Here is a 14,535-nt window from a genome sequence, read left to right as displayed (position 1 = left end):
TGCACGCATACCCATTATAAACATCAGCTGTCTTACATCTGCGTTGAATGAGAACTCATAGACACCAAGTCATGGACAGCCAAATCATATGGCCATCAACCACCAGCTGGAGCAGCCTATCCTCCAAACAAAGACCCAAAATTCATTCCATGCAACCGCCAAACCCCCTTTTTATGAATGAAAAACGGTTTACGCATGACTACCAACTGATGACGTCCGAACACTTCCGAAACAAGTGCTACGCTGACGACTTTTGTTTGAACTACAATGTTGTAAATGCTTCACCCACATACTACAAATAATTGCCAACATAACCTAGACACCTGGCCTATCGTAACCAGTTCCTAAATATGACCAATATGCTAACATATAATAATATTAATTTATATGAAAAAGTTCTCTTTTGAATAAACAGAATGTTAAAATTGATGAATGCCTTTTTGGGGTAGACCGCTGGATAGAATGGACTTAGTTCAAGCACGGGTTGACTGGTGTGTGTGTCAAAGCACGTCTTCGCTCGTCGGTAGTCACTCCCAGTCTCCTTCTAATAATTGCTAATTAACAATCTTTTTCTCTAATCCAAAAGTATGTATAACGAATGAGTTTCCACCACTCGTTATTCAACAACATTGTAATAACCTTCTTGTTAATGGCCTGATGATCCGCTAGTTCAGTAATATTATCATTCTCAGTCATGACGAACAAACCTCAGCAGTAAACATGTCTTTTTCAAGAATTCGAATGCAACTTCATCGAGTCCCAGACCTAGTTGAATTTATAAGATTAACGAGTGAGTTATTAGCCAATTTACGAACTTAGCACCGAAAACATCTTTCGTAATCATGAAAGGAATGAGAATATAATCAGAGCCAAAGAAACTGTAGTAGCAATGAATACAACTGTGGAAAAACGAGGGCCATCCAAGGATCACCCATATCCTACCCTGTGAGGGGGCCCAGGTAATGAACCATGGTTTCCAGGAGCCATTGACCCATCCTAACCACTGATGGATTTCCCTTTGTGCCAGATGTACTTAAGAAAAAAATCCCATATTTATAAAATTTAAAAGATTGCCTTCGTGTGGTAACAAATCCAATAATTAAAGCTCTGATCTCCTAAGGCTGATAAGGGTGGGTTACAATTAACGGATTCCTCACAGTGTGTACAATATTATTTACCAGAGTGTGAGACATAAATCCGTCCTGGCAAGATCAGTGGCCGACGAAAGCAATCATCAGCAACTTATCAAAAGAGAGCTTACCGAGTATGTGAACCTGACCATTAGTTACTTAGTAATTTTGTGATAATAATACATTTGCTTGGTGTTGTTTGGTGTTGGATTTATGACTTTTTTTCCTTAGGAATGGTTTTATGGTAACAACAGTAGCTTATTTACCAACCAGCAAGTATTCTGTAGTTCAGAAAATAGTCCAGCATTAAAGTTCATTGCCAGAGTAGTTATCATTATGTGCCCTTTCTTTTGTGAACGGTGTTTATAGTGCAAAACTGTGTTTACAATTAATGTTGAGTTTTATAACGAATAACAATTATGTTGCAAAGGCTGCAAGTAGGTTTTATAGTGTAAAATAGAATCTATATGAATAAAAATGTAAATGTTCGTTTGTTCAAAATTGGTAATCTCCGAAAGATCTTCACCGATTGCTTTGAAATTTTTACACAACGTTCCATTCACATATCAGTGTGTTTTGAAATACCAACTATATAGATGTCATTCTGTGACAGGTAAAAACATGTTTCTTTAATGTGTTTTTCATGTGAGTTTTCATGTGTGGGAAATCTCTGAAACATCTTTATCGATTGCTTTCGAATTTTGACACAACGTTGCATTCAAATACGTGCATGTTTTTATATACCTACTATATACATGCCACACCTGTGACAAGTCAAAATATTTTTTTTTTAAACACCGCCATCTGTTGCACATAAAAGAAACACACCCTGTAATCTCCAAAAGCTCTTCGTCGATTGCTTTGAAATTTTGACACAACGTTACATTCGAATATACGTGGGTTTTTATATACCTACTATATAGATGCCACACCTGTGACAGGTAAAAACAATTTTGGGGGGGGGAAAAACAATGCCATCTTTTGCACGTAAAAGCAACACATGCTATTCTAAATATGTTACAATTCCATTTCAATGTTTCTGATGGCATTGATAAATTGAATTTTCATAAATTTTGATTTATTTCATTTTGTTTTAATTATTTTGTGTGACTTTGCATTGGAATTGAACTGTGTTGTTTACCATACTGTTCATTTCGTGAGTATAGTTTTTGTTTATTTTTTCGTTTTTTTTTCATTTCGATTTTTTTAGCTGTTCTTATTTTTCAGTGATGGGAACATCAGATCATTTGCTGTTGTCCTTTTTCTGATGGGAACATCAGATCATTTGCTGTCGTCATTTTTCTGATGGGAACATCAGATCATTTGGGAACGCATAGGTCGAGGGAGTGAAGAATGGTGGGGAGGACAAGGGGAACAGTATTGGGGGATGGTGGGGAGGATGAGGGGACAATGGTAGGGAGAACAAGAGTAGAGAGGAGTGGGGGATGGTGGGGAGTACGAGGGGACAAGAAACGGGGGAATGGTGAGGAGGACAAAGGGATATCGGAGTGGGGGATGGGGGATTGGGGGATGGTGAGGAGAACGAGGGGACGGGGATGGGGGAATTTTGGGGAGGACGAGAGGGGAATTGTGGAGGGGAATGGGGAATGGTGGGAAGAACGATGGGACAGGGGAGTGGAGGATGGTGGGGAGGAAAAGGAAACATGGGAGGGGTGAATGGTTGGGAGGACGAGGGGGACGGGGAATGGGAAATAGTTAGGAGGGCGAGGGGATGGGGGAGGGAGGAATAGTGGGGAGGACTGACAGACAGAGAATGATTGATGTGGCTCAGCAACGTGCATGCGTTGCTGAACCACAACAACGCATTGCTGGGTAAAGCAAGTGTATCAATAAATTTGTTTCTCTCCGTAGATGCATGCGCTGAGGATGAATTTAGGTGCTTGGATGGTTCTAGATGCATAAACATGACGTGGCAATGTGATGGCGACCGTGACTGCCATGATAACTCCGACGAACTTTCTTGTGGTAAGTCGGGATGTGTGTTGCACTCGAAAGACTTCACTCAAATATCGACATTTATTAATACCTAATATTTCATAAATAATACTTCTAAATATTCTTGGCTTGAAATAGGAGCGGCCAGTACGCTCATTCACAGATCCATAGGTAACTTGACAAATGATTTGTTATTGTTACAATAAAGGAAATATTAAGTTTACTTCTTAATTTGATAAATCAAACAAAAGATAATAATATTTTTGTCATATATTCTATGTTGTTGTCCTCTATTCTACTTGCCAGTTTTAGTTGGGCCAATAATTTTGAATACTGTATATGGGATTAGTGGGATTAAAATTTGCCACATCTCCAACTATTATCCATGATGCCATAAAGAGAAATATTATATTATAAAGAAAGCAGAGTAGAATTCATCAGATTGTATATTGCTTCAGAAAGAAGGCGACGTGACAGCATCATGCTACACTGTGCAAATTTATTAAATCAAATTATACAAATCACAAGGTAAGAGATAGAAATCTCACACAAGTTCAGTGTTGCAAGGTGTGAGAAGTTTAAGTTTTGTGCGGGATATCCTGCACAATAAGTGGAGTAAGAGAAGATTATATTGCAAATTGAAAGCGTGAATCCTTTAAGAACGTTCTCTAATATATTTTGTTAAACAGCACGATAGGAATGCTGAAACATTGGGTTTGGTTAAAATATTATAGATATTTACTTAAGGCTACAGCGAATCATTGTAAAGATTAAATGACAATACCAAACTCATCTAGTTTAATACACACACACACACACACACACACACACACACACACACACACACACACACACACAGATATAGAAGATGAACCAGCAATGCTTGATTTGATATTTACCCTAAGTGAGTGGGATATAAGGGAAGTCAAGATGGAAGCACTCTTGGGAATGAGTGATCACACTGTATTGAACTTTGAGTACCTGGTAGAGCTAGGAATTATCTCCCCCAAAAAAGAACTAGGGAACAAAAGGCTGGCATACAGAAAGGGAAATTATGAGGAGATGAGAAGCTTCTTTAGGGAAATACCTTGGGACACAGACCTCAGAGATAAGTCTGTACAAGATATGATGGACTATGTCACCCAAAAGTGTCAGGAGGCAGTAAGCAGATACATCCCGGCACAAAAGGAAAAATCCGAGAAGCAAAAGAAGAATCCATGGTTTAATAGGGCATGTATGGAACCGAAGAAACTGAACAAAAGAGCGTGGAGGAACTTCCGGAATAACAGAACACCAGAAAGCAGAGAGAAATACCAGAGAACCAGGAATGAGTATGTCAGGGTGAGAAGAGAAGCAGAGAAAAGTTATGAAAATGATATAGCAAACAAAGCCAAGACCGAACCAAAGCTACTCCACAGTCACATCAGAAGGAAAACAACAGTGAATGAACAGGTAGTGAAACTTAGAACAGGCGAGGACAGATATACAGAGAATGACAAAGAGGTGTGTGAAGAACTTAATAAGAGGTTCCAGGAGGTCTTCACAACAGAACAAGGTGAGGTCACTATGCTAGGAGAACGGGAAATAAACCAGGCGGCCTTGGAAGGGTTCGAAATTACTAGGGAGGAGGTCAAGAGACACCTGCTGGATTTGGATGTTAGAAAGGCTGTTGGTCCAGACGGGATCTCGCCATGGGTACTGAAAGAGTGTGCAGAGGCACTTTGCTTGCCACTCTCCATAGTGTATAGTACGTCACTGGAGATGGGAGACCTACCAGAAATATGGAAGACGGCGAATGTGGTCCCAATATACAAAAAGGGCGACAGGCAAGAGGCACTGAACTACAGGCCAGTGTCCTTGACTTGTATACCATGCAAGTTGATGGAGAAGATCGTCAGAAAAAACCTGATATCACATCTGGAGAGAAGGGACTTCGTGACAAATCGCCAACATGGGTTCAGGGAGGGTAAATCTTGCCTGACTGGCTTAATAGAATTCTATGACCAGGTGACAAAGATTAAGCAAGAATGAGAGGGCTGGGCGGACTGCAGTTTCTTAGATTGTCGGAAACCCTTTGACACAGTACCGCATAAGACGCTGGTAGATAAGCTGGAGAGACAGGCAGGTGTAGCTGGTAAGGTGCTCCAGTGGATAAGGGAGTACCTAAGCAATAGGAAGCAGAGAGTTACGGTGAGGGGTGAGAGCTCCGATTGGCGTGAAGTCACCAGTGGAGTCCCACAGGGCTCTGTACTTGGTCCTTTCTTATTTTTAATATATGTAAATGATCTCCCGGAGGGTATAGATTCATTTCTCTCAATGTTTGCGGACGATGCCAAAATTATGAGACGGATTAAGACAGAAGAGGACTGTTTGAGGTTTCAAGAACATCTAGACAAGCTGAAGGAATGGTCGAACATATAGTTGTTAGAGTTTAACCCAACCAAATGTAATGTAATGAAGATAGGAGTAGGGAGCAGGAGGCCTGATACAAGGTATCATCTCGGAGAGGAAATTCTTCAGGAGTCAGAGAAAGAAAAAGACTTGGGGGTTGATATCACGCCAGACCTGTCTCCTGCAGCTTATATCAAGAGGATAACATTAGCGGCATATGCCAGGCTGGCCAACATACGAACGGCATGTTGGCCAGTCAGAAACTTGTGTAAAGAATCATTCAGAACTTTGTATACCACATACGTCAGGCCAATCCTGGAGTATGCAGTCCCATCATGAAGTCCATATCTAGTCAAGGATAATACAAAACTGGAAAAGATTCAAATGTTTGCCACCAGACTAGTACCCGAGCTGAGAGGTATGAGCTACGAGGAGAGACAATGGGAATTAAACCTCACTTTGCTGGAAGACAGAAGAGTTTGGGGGACGTGATCACCACATTCGAGATTCTGAAGGGAATTGATAGGGTAGATAAAGACTGGTTATTTTGACACAAGGGGACACAGGTGGAAACTGAGTGCCCAAATGAGTCACAGAGATATTAGAAAGAACTTTTTTAGTGTCATAGTGGTTGACAAATGGAATGCATTAGGAAGTGATGTGGTGGAGGCTGACTCCATACACAGTTTCAAGTGTAGATATGATAGAGCCCAATAGGCTCAGGAATCTGAACACCTGTTGATTGACGGTTGAGAGGCGGGACCAAAGAGCCAGAGCTCAACCCCCGCTAACACAACTAGGTGAGTACACACCAACACACACACACACATAATATATATATATATATATATATATATATATATATATATATAACTGAAAACTCACACCCCAGAAGTGACTCGAACCCATACTCCCACAACTGGTATGTACAGGGACGCCTTAATCCGCTTGACCATCACGACCGGACATAAGGAAGTGATAGCCGAGGCTATATGAACCACTTCCCCGCCGGCACTCGGATGGTAATCTTGGGCATAGCATTTTATCAAATCACCTCATTCTTTGGGGCACACGTGAGGAACACAAATGCAAACAAGCCTGAATGGTCCCCAGGACTATATACAACTGAAAACTCACACCCCAGAAGTGACTCGAACCCATACTCCCACAACTGGTATGTACAGGGACGCCTTAATCCGCTTGACCATCACGACCGGACATAAGGAAGTGATAGCCGAGGCTATATGAACCACTTCCCCGCCGGCACTCGGATGGTAATCTTGGGCATAGCATTTTATCAAATCACCTCATTCTTTGGGGCACACGTGAGGAACACAAATGCAAACAAGCCTGAATGGTCCCCAGGACTATATACAACTGAAAACTCACACCCCAGAAGTGACTCGAACCCATACTCCCACAACTGGTATGTACAGGGACGCCTTAATCCGCTTGACCATCACGACCGGACATAAGGAAGTGATAGCCGAGGCTATATGAACCACTTCCCCGCCGGCACTCGGATGGTAATCTTGGGCATAGCATTTTATCAAATCACCTCATTCTTTGGGGCACACGTGAGGAACACAAATGCAAACAAGCCTGAATGGTCCCCAGGACTATATACAACTGAAAACTCACACCCCAGAAGTGACTCGAACCCATACTCCCACAACTGGTATGTACAGGGACGCCTTAATCCGCTTGACCATCACGACCGGACATAAGGAAGTGATAGCCGAGGCTATATGAACCACTTCCCCGCCGGCACTCGGATGGTAATCTTGGGCATAGCATTTTATCAAATCACCTCATTCTTTGGGGCACACGTGAGGAACACAAATGCAAACAAGCCTGAATGGTCCCCAGGACTATATACAACTGAAAACTCACACCCCAGAAGTGACTCGAACCCATACTCCCACAACTGGTATGTACAGGGACGCCTTAATCCGCTTGACCATCACGACCGGACATAAGGAAGTGATAGCCGAGGCTATATGAACCACTTTTATATGATTTGATAAAATGCTATGCCCAAGATTACCATCCGAGTGCCGGCGGGGAAGTGGTTCATATAGCCTCGGCTATCACTTCCTTATGTCCGGTCGTGATGGTCAAGCGGATTAAGGCGTCCCTGTACATACCAGTTGTGGGAGTATGGGTTCGAGTCACTTCTGGGGTGTGAGTTTTCAGTTGTATATAGTCCTGGGGACCATTCAGGCTTGTTTGCATTTGTGTTCCTCACGTGTGCCCCAAAGAATGAGGTGATTTGATAAAATGCTATGCCCAAGATTACCATCCGAGTGCCGGCGGGGAAGTGGTTCATATAGCCTCGGCTATCACTTCCTTATGTCCGGTCGTGATGGTCAAGCGGATTAAGGCGTCCCTGTACATACCAGTTGTGGGAGTATGGGTTCGAGTCACTTCTGGGGTGTGAGTTTTCAGTTGTATATAGTCCTGGGGACCATTCAGGCTTGTTTGCATTTGTGTTCCTCACGTGTGCCCCAAAGAATGAGGTGATTTGATAAAATGCTATGCCCAAGATTACCATCCGAGTGCCGGCGGGGAAGTGGTTCATATAGCCTCGGCTATCACTTCCTTATGTCCGGTCGTGATGGTCAAGCGGATTAAGGCGTCCCTGTACATACCAGTTGTGGGAGTATGGGTTCGAGTCACTTCTGGGGTGTGAGTTTTCAGTTGTATATAGTCCTGGGGACCATTCAGGCTTGTTTGCATATATATATATATATATATATATATATATATATATATATATATATATATATATATATATATATATATATATATATATATATAATATGTTATTATATATATATATATATATATATATATATATATATATATATATATATATATATATATATATAATATATATATATATATATATATATATATATATATATATATATATATATATATATATATATATATATATATATATATATATATATATATATATATAACTTTAGAACACTTTCCCACCAGGAGACTCGAACCCTAGCCAGCACATACATAAGTTGTATACTTAACATACATAAGTTGTATACTTAACTCTCGTGTTTAGGAGAGTTGTGCCATATATATATATATATATATATATATATATATATATATATATATATATATATATATATATATATATATATATATATATATATATATATATATATATATATAGTTTGTGAGGGTACCACCTCTGGTGCCAATGTGGGGACCCATGGCCTCGGAGAAGAAAATAAAAAGTATTCAGAGGAGACCTTGTGGTTTCTCACTGAAAACTAATATTATCTTTTCCTACCACCCCCATTCTTTTGTATGTACACATATATATTTACTTTATTTGAACTTTGTTACAAAAAAGGAGTTACATCTGGGTTACAAAGATGGTTATCATAGGTTGTCGAGTTCCTCCAGCTCCTCAGATGGCTTCCTGCATCCAGGAACCCTGGATGCAGTGCGCATTTCCCCTCTGTATCGCCACACTAAGGCGCTGGAAAAGAAAGCTTGAAGCTCTTGGGTCCCTTGTTGTTTCAATGAGCCTAGAACCCAGTTCCTTCAAAAACTGGTAGCACTTTTACCCCAGGCGCCGAGTATCTCAGAAGCAATGGGGACAAAATTGTAGTGGTGATCCAGTTCTCTATACTTACGTGATTTGGCTGCTTCCCTGTGGGTGGCAGCGCCACCCGGTTATGCAACACTGAGGTTAATGTAGGTGTTAGCCAGGGTTGATACGCACGTGTAGTCCCATACCAACTGCTTGCCATTCCTCCAGGGGTTCACTGTGATACTATCCGGATATGGATGTATATATATATGTATATATATATATATATATGTATGTATACACATATATGTATGTATGAATATATATGGATATATATCCCCATTCTATGTATATATATATATTTATATATATATATATATATATATATATATATATATATATATATATATATATATATATATATATATATATATATATATATATATATATATATATAACTCACACCCTAGAAGTGACTCGAACCCATACTGTCAGGAGCAACGCAACTGGTATATACAGGACACCTTAATCCACTCGACTATCATGACCGGACAAAAACTGATGATAGCCGAGGCTATTTGTCCATCAGCCAGCCGGCACTTGGATGGTAATCTTGGGCATAGCATTTTACCAAATCACCTCATTCTTTGGGACACACGTGAGGAACACAAATGTGAACAAGCCTGAATGGTCCCCAGGACTATACGCAACTGAAAATTCACACCCCAGAAGTGACTCGAACCCATACTGCCTGGAACAACTCAACTGGTATGTACAGGACGCCATAATCCACTTGACCATTGCGACCGGACAAAAACTGATGGTAGCCGAGGCTATTTAGCCCATCAGCCCGCCGGCACTCTGATGGTAATCTTGGGCATAGCATTTTATCAAATCAACTCATTCTTTGGAGGCACACGTGAGGAACACAAATGCGAACAACCCTAAAAGGTCTCCAGGACTATATGCAACTGAAAACTCACACCCCAGAAGTGACTCGAACCCATACTGTCAGGAGAAATGCAACTGGTATGTACAGGACGCCTTAATCCACTTGACCATCATGACCGGACAAATATACATACCAGTTACATACCAGTTGCGTTGCTCCTGGCAGTATGGGTTCGAGTCACTTCTGGGTGTGAGTTTTCAATTGCATATAGTCCTGGGGACCATTCAGGCTTGTTCGCATTTACATATTTTATATATATATGTCGTACCTAGTAGCCAGAACGCACTTCTCGGCCTACTATGCATGGCCTGATTTGCCTAATAAGCCAAGTTTTCCTGAATTAATATATTTTCTCAATTTTTTTCTTATGAAATGATAAAGCTACGCATTTCATTATGTATGAGGTCAATTTTTTTTATTGGAGTTAAAATTCCCGTAGATATATGACCGAACCTAACCAACCCTACCTAACATAACCTAACCTATCTCTATAGGTTAGGTTAGGTTAGGTAGCCGAAAAAGTTAGGTTAGGTTAGGTTAGGTAGGTTAGGTAGTCGAAAAACAATTAATTCATGAAAACTTGGGTTATTAGGCAAATCGGGCCTTGCATAGTAGGCTGAGAAGTGCGTTCTGGCTACTAGGTACGACATATATATATATATATATATATATATATATATATATATATATATATATATATATATATATATATATATATATATATATATATATATATATATATATAAGCCTATACTTGCATCAACCACAAGTGAAGATTAACAATCTTTGGACAACACCCACCAGTGGGACTCGAACCCAGAAAGCACAACTACCTTCCAGTAGCTGCCATAACTAGTACGCTTTAACCCACTACACCATCAGAACCTACAAAAGAAGTAGAGACTTCGAGATATATATACATCTCAAATATCTCCACTTCCCGAGGGCGCCTGATAAGTGTGAGGTTAGTCTGCGTTTTTCATAAAGCCACTGTCAATGTGAGAGAACTCGTGTCCAGCTATAAGCCTATACTTGCATAAACCACAAGTGAAGATTAACAATCTTTGGACAACACCCACCAGTGGGACTCGAACCCAGAAAGCACAACTACCTTCCAGTAGCTGCCATAACTAGTACGCTTTAACCCACTACACCATCAGACCCTACAAAAGAAGCAGAGACTTCGAGATATATATACATCTCAAATATCTCCACTTCCCGAGGGCGCCAGATAAGTGTGAGGTTAGTCTGCGTTTTTCATCAAGCCACTGTCAATGTGAGAGAACTCGTGTCCAGCTTTAAGCCTATACTTGCATAAACCACAAGTGAAGATTAACAATCTTTGGACAACACCCACCAGTGGGACTCGAACCCAGAAAGCACAACTACCTTCCAGTAGCTGCCATAACTAGTACGCTTTAACCCACTACACCAGACCCTACAAAAGAAGTAGAGACTTCGAGATATATATACATCTCAAATATCTCCACTTCCCGAGGGCGCCAGATAAGTGTGAGGTTAGTCTGCGTTTTTCATCAAGCCACTGTCAATGTGAGAGAACTCGTGTCCAGCTATAAGACTATACTTGCATAAACCACAAGTGAAGATTAACAATCTTTGGACAACACCCACCAGTGGGACTCGAACCCAGAAAGCACAACTACCTTCCAGTAGCTGTCATAACTAGTATGCTTTAACCCACTACACCATCAGACCCTACAAAAGAAGTAGAGACTTCGAGATATATATACATCTCAAATATCTACACTTCCCGAGGGCGCCAGATAAGTGTGAGGTTAGTCTGCGTATATATATATATATATATATATATATATATATATATATATATATATATATATATATATATATATATAAATATATATATATATATATATATATATATTCTCTATTTTCTCTATCTTTCTTACATTTCTTTTCACTGTTGATGGTAATTCAAAGATCAATTCTCCAAAATTCATTTTTATTTCTAGTCTGACGTGACACTTGAGCGCGTTTCGTAAAACTTATTACTTTTTCAAAGACTTTAGTTTACAAACACACAACTGAAACTGAATAGAGCTTACACATTTTCGAGTTTATATCTACATTTGGGTGAGGTGGATGAGGTGAAAACAAACTTTCAACAATGGGTATTGAATGGGTATTAAATTCAAACACAAGACAGAACACGAAACAATGGGTATTGAATGGAAGTAATTGTAGAAAATCTATTGGTCCATATTTCTTGATGCTTCTATATTGGAGCGGAGTCTTGAAGTGGGTAGAATATAGTTGTGCATTAATTGGCTGTTGATTGCTGGTGTTGACTTCTTGATGCGTAGTGCCTAGCAGACGTCAAGCCGTCTGCTATCGCTGTATCTATCGATGTTTTCTGTGTTGTTTGCTAAGATTTCTCTGGTGATGGTTTGTTTGTGGGAAGAGATTATATGTTCCTTAATGGAGCCCTGTTGCTTATGCATTGTTAAACGCCTGGAAAGAGATGTTGTTTTCTTGCCTATATATTGGGTTTTTTGAGGCTTACAGTCCCCAAGAGGGCATTTGAAGGCATAGACGACGTTGGTCTCTTTTAAAGCGTTCTGCTTTGTGTCTGGAGAGTTTCTAATGAGTAGGCTGGCAGTTTTTCTGGTTTTATAGCAAATCGTCAGTTGTATCTTCTGATTTTTGTCTGTAGGGATAACGTTTCTACTGACAATATCTTTCAGGACCCTTTCCTCCGTTTTATGGCCTGTGGAAAAGAAGTTCCTGTAAAATAGTCTAATAGGGAGTATAGGTGTTGTGTTAGTTGTCTCTTCAGAGGTTGCATCTCGTTTCACTTTCCTTCTTATGATGTCTTCCACGAAACCATTGGAGAAGCCGTTGTTGACTAGGATCTGCCTTACCCTACAGAGTTCTTCGTCGACTTGCTTCCATTCTGAGCTGTGGCTGAGGGCACGGTCGACATAAGCGTTAACAACACTCTTCTTGTACCTGTCCGGGCAGTCACTGTTGGCATTCAGGCATATTCCTATGTTTGTTTCCTTAGTGTAGACTGCAGTGTGGAAAACCGCTCCTTTCCATGACTGTTACATCTAGAAAGGGCAGCTTCCCATCCTTCTCCATCTCGTAAGTGAAACCCAACACAGAATTCTGCTCAAATGCCTCCTTCAGCTCCTGCAGATGTCTGACATCAAATACCTGTGTAAAAATGTCAACATACCTGCACTATATGGCCGGTTTCAAGTTCATGTCTACTAAGACTTTTTGCTCGATGGTACCCATGTAGAAGTTTGCAAACAGGACACCTAGGGGAGAACCCATGGCGACACCATCTACTTGCTTATACATGTGCCCATCCGGGCTCAAGAAGGGTGCCTCTTTAGTACAAGCTTGGAGTAGTTTCCTTAGACTGTTTTCTGGTATGTCAAGAGGAGTACAGGCCGGATCACGGCACACTCTGTCGGCTATCATCCCGATTGCTTCATCCACAGGTACGTTGGTAAACAGAGATTCTACGTCCAACGAGGCTCTTATCCCTGTGGCCCGTGTTCCCCACAGCAAGTCAACAAATTCCTTTGGAGACTTCAGGCTGAAGGCGCAAGGGACATAAGGAGTCAGCAAGCCGTTGAGTTGTTTCGCCAGTCTGTACGTGGGTGTGGGTATCTGGCTGATGATTGGCCGAAGTAGGTTTCCAGGCTTGTATGTCTTGACATTTCCATACGCATATCCAGGTTTATATTCCCCAATTATCTTCGGCAGGTGGAGTCTTGATTTCTTGGAGTTCACAGATTCGATCAATTTGTTGACCTTTGCTTTCAGTTCGGCTGTAGTATCCTTCGTTACACTTTGGAATTTAGTTTGGTCAGAGAGTATGAGGTTCATTTTCGCCAGATATTCGTCTTTTTTAAGAATTACGTATATTGGCGACTTGTCCCCTCTCCTGACAACTATCTCCTTGTTCTCACGAAGGCTCTTAGCTGCCGCTTTAAGCTCGGGGGACAGTATGGTGCTTCTGTAGTTGCCTCGATTCTTTCCTCCTTCCGTAATAAGTTCTGCTTGTAAGGTATCTTTGGTGGTGACCTTCTTTTGTGCTTCGAGGTCGAATATGTCGTCCAACATAATCTCCAACTCCACTTTCCGGGCCATCTCACTCGGTCTGGACATAACGTGACAGTTTATACCCAGATTTAGGAGAGTGACTTGGTCCTCAGTGAGGTTGATTCCCGCAAGGTTCAGGAAGCCATCTCTTGGTCGTGGAATTGCCATAGGTCCTCCATATAACGTTGTTAGTTTTTAGACTATTTTACAGGAACTTCTTTTCCACAGCCCATAAAACGGAGGAAAGGGTCCTGAAAGATATTGTCAGTAGAAACGTTATCCCTACAGTCAAAAATCAGAAGATACAACTGACGATTTGCTATAAAACCAGAAAAACGGCCAGCCTACTCATGAGAAACTCTCCAGACACAAAGCAGAACGCTTTAAAAGAGACCAACGTCGTCTATGCCTTCAAATGCCCTCTTGGGGACTGTAAGCCTAAA

The sequence above is a fragment of the Procambarus clarkii genome, chromosome 78, assembly GCF_040958095.1.
Source record: "Procambarus clarkii isolate CNS0578487 chromosome 78, FALCON_Pclarkii_2.0, whole genome shotgun sequence".
NCBI lineage: Eukaryota > Metazoa > Arthropoda > Malacostraca > Decapoda > Cambaridae > Procambarus > Procambarus clarkii.
The sequence above is the reverse complement of the archived record's forward strand: the minus strand, read 5'-3'. Positions refer to the sequence as shown.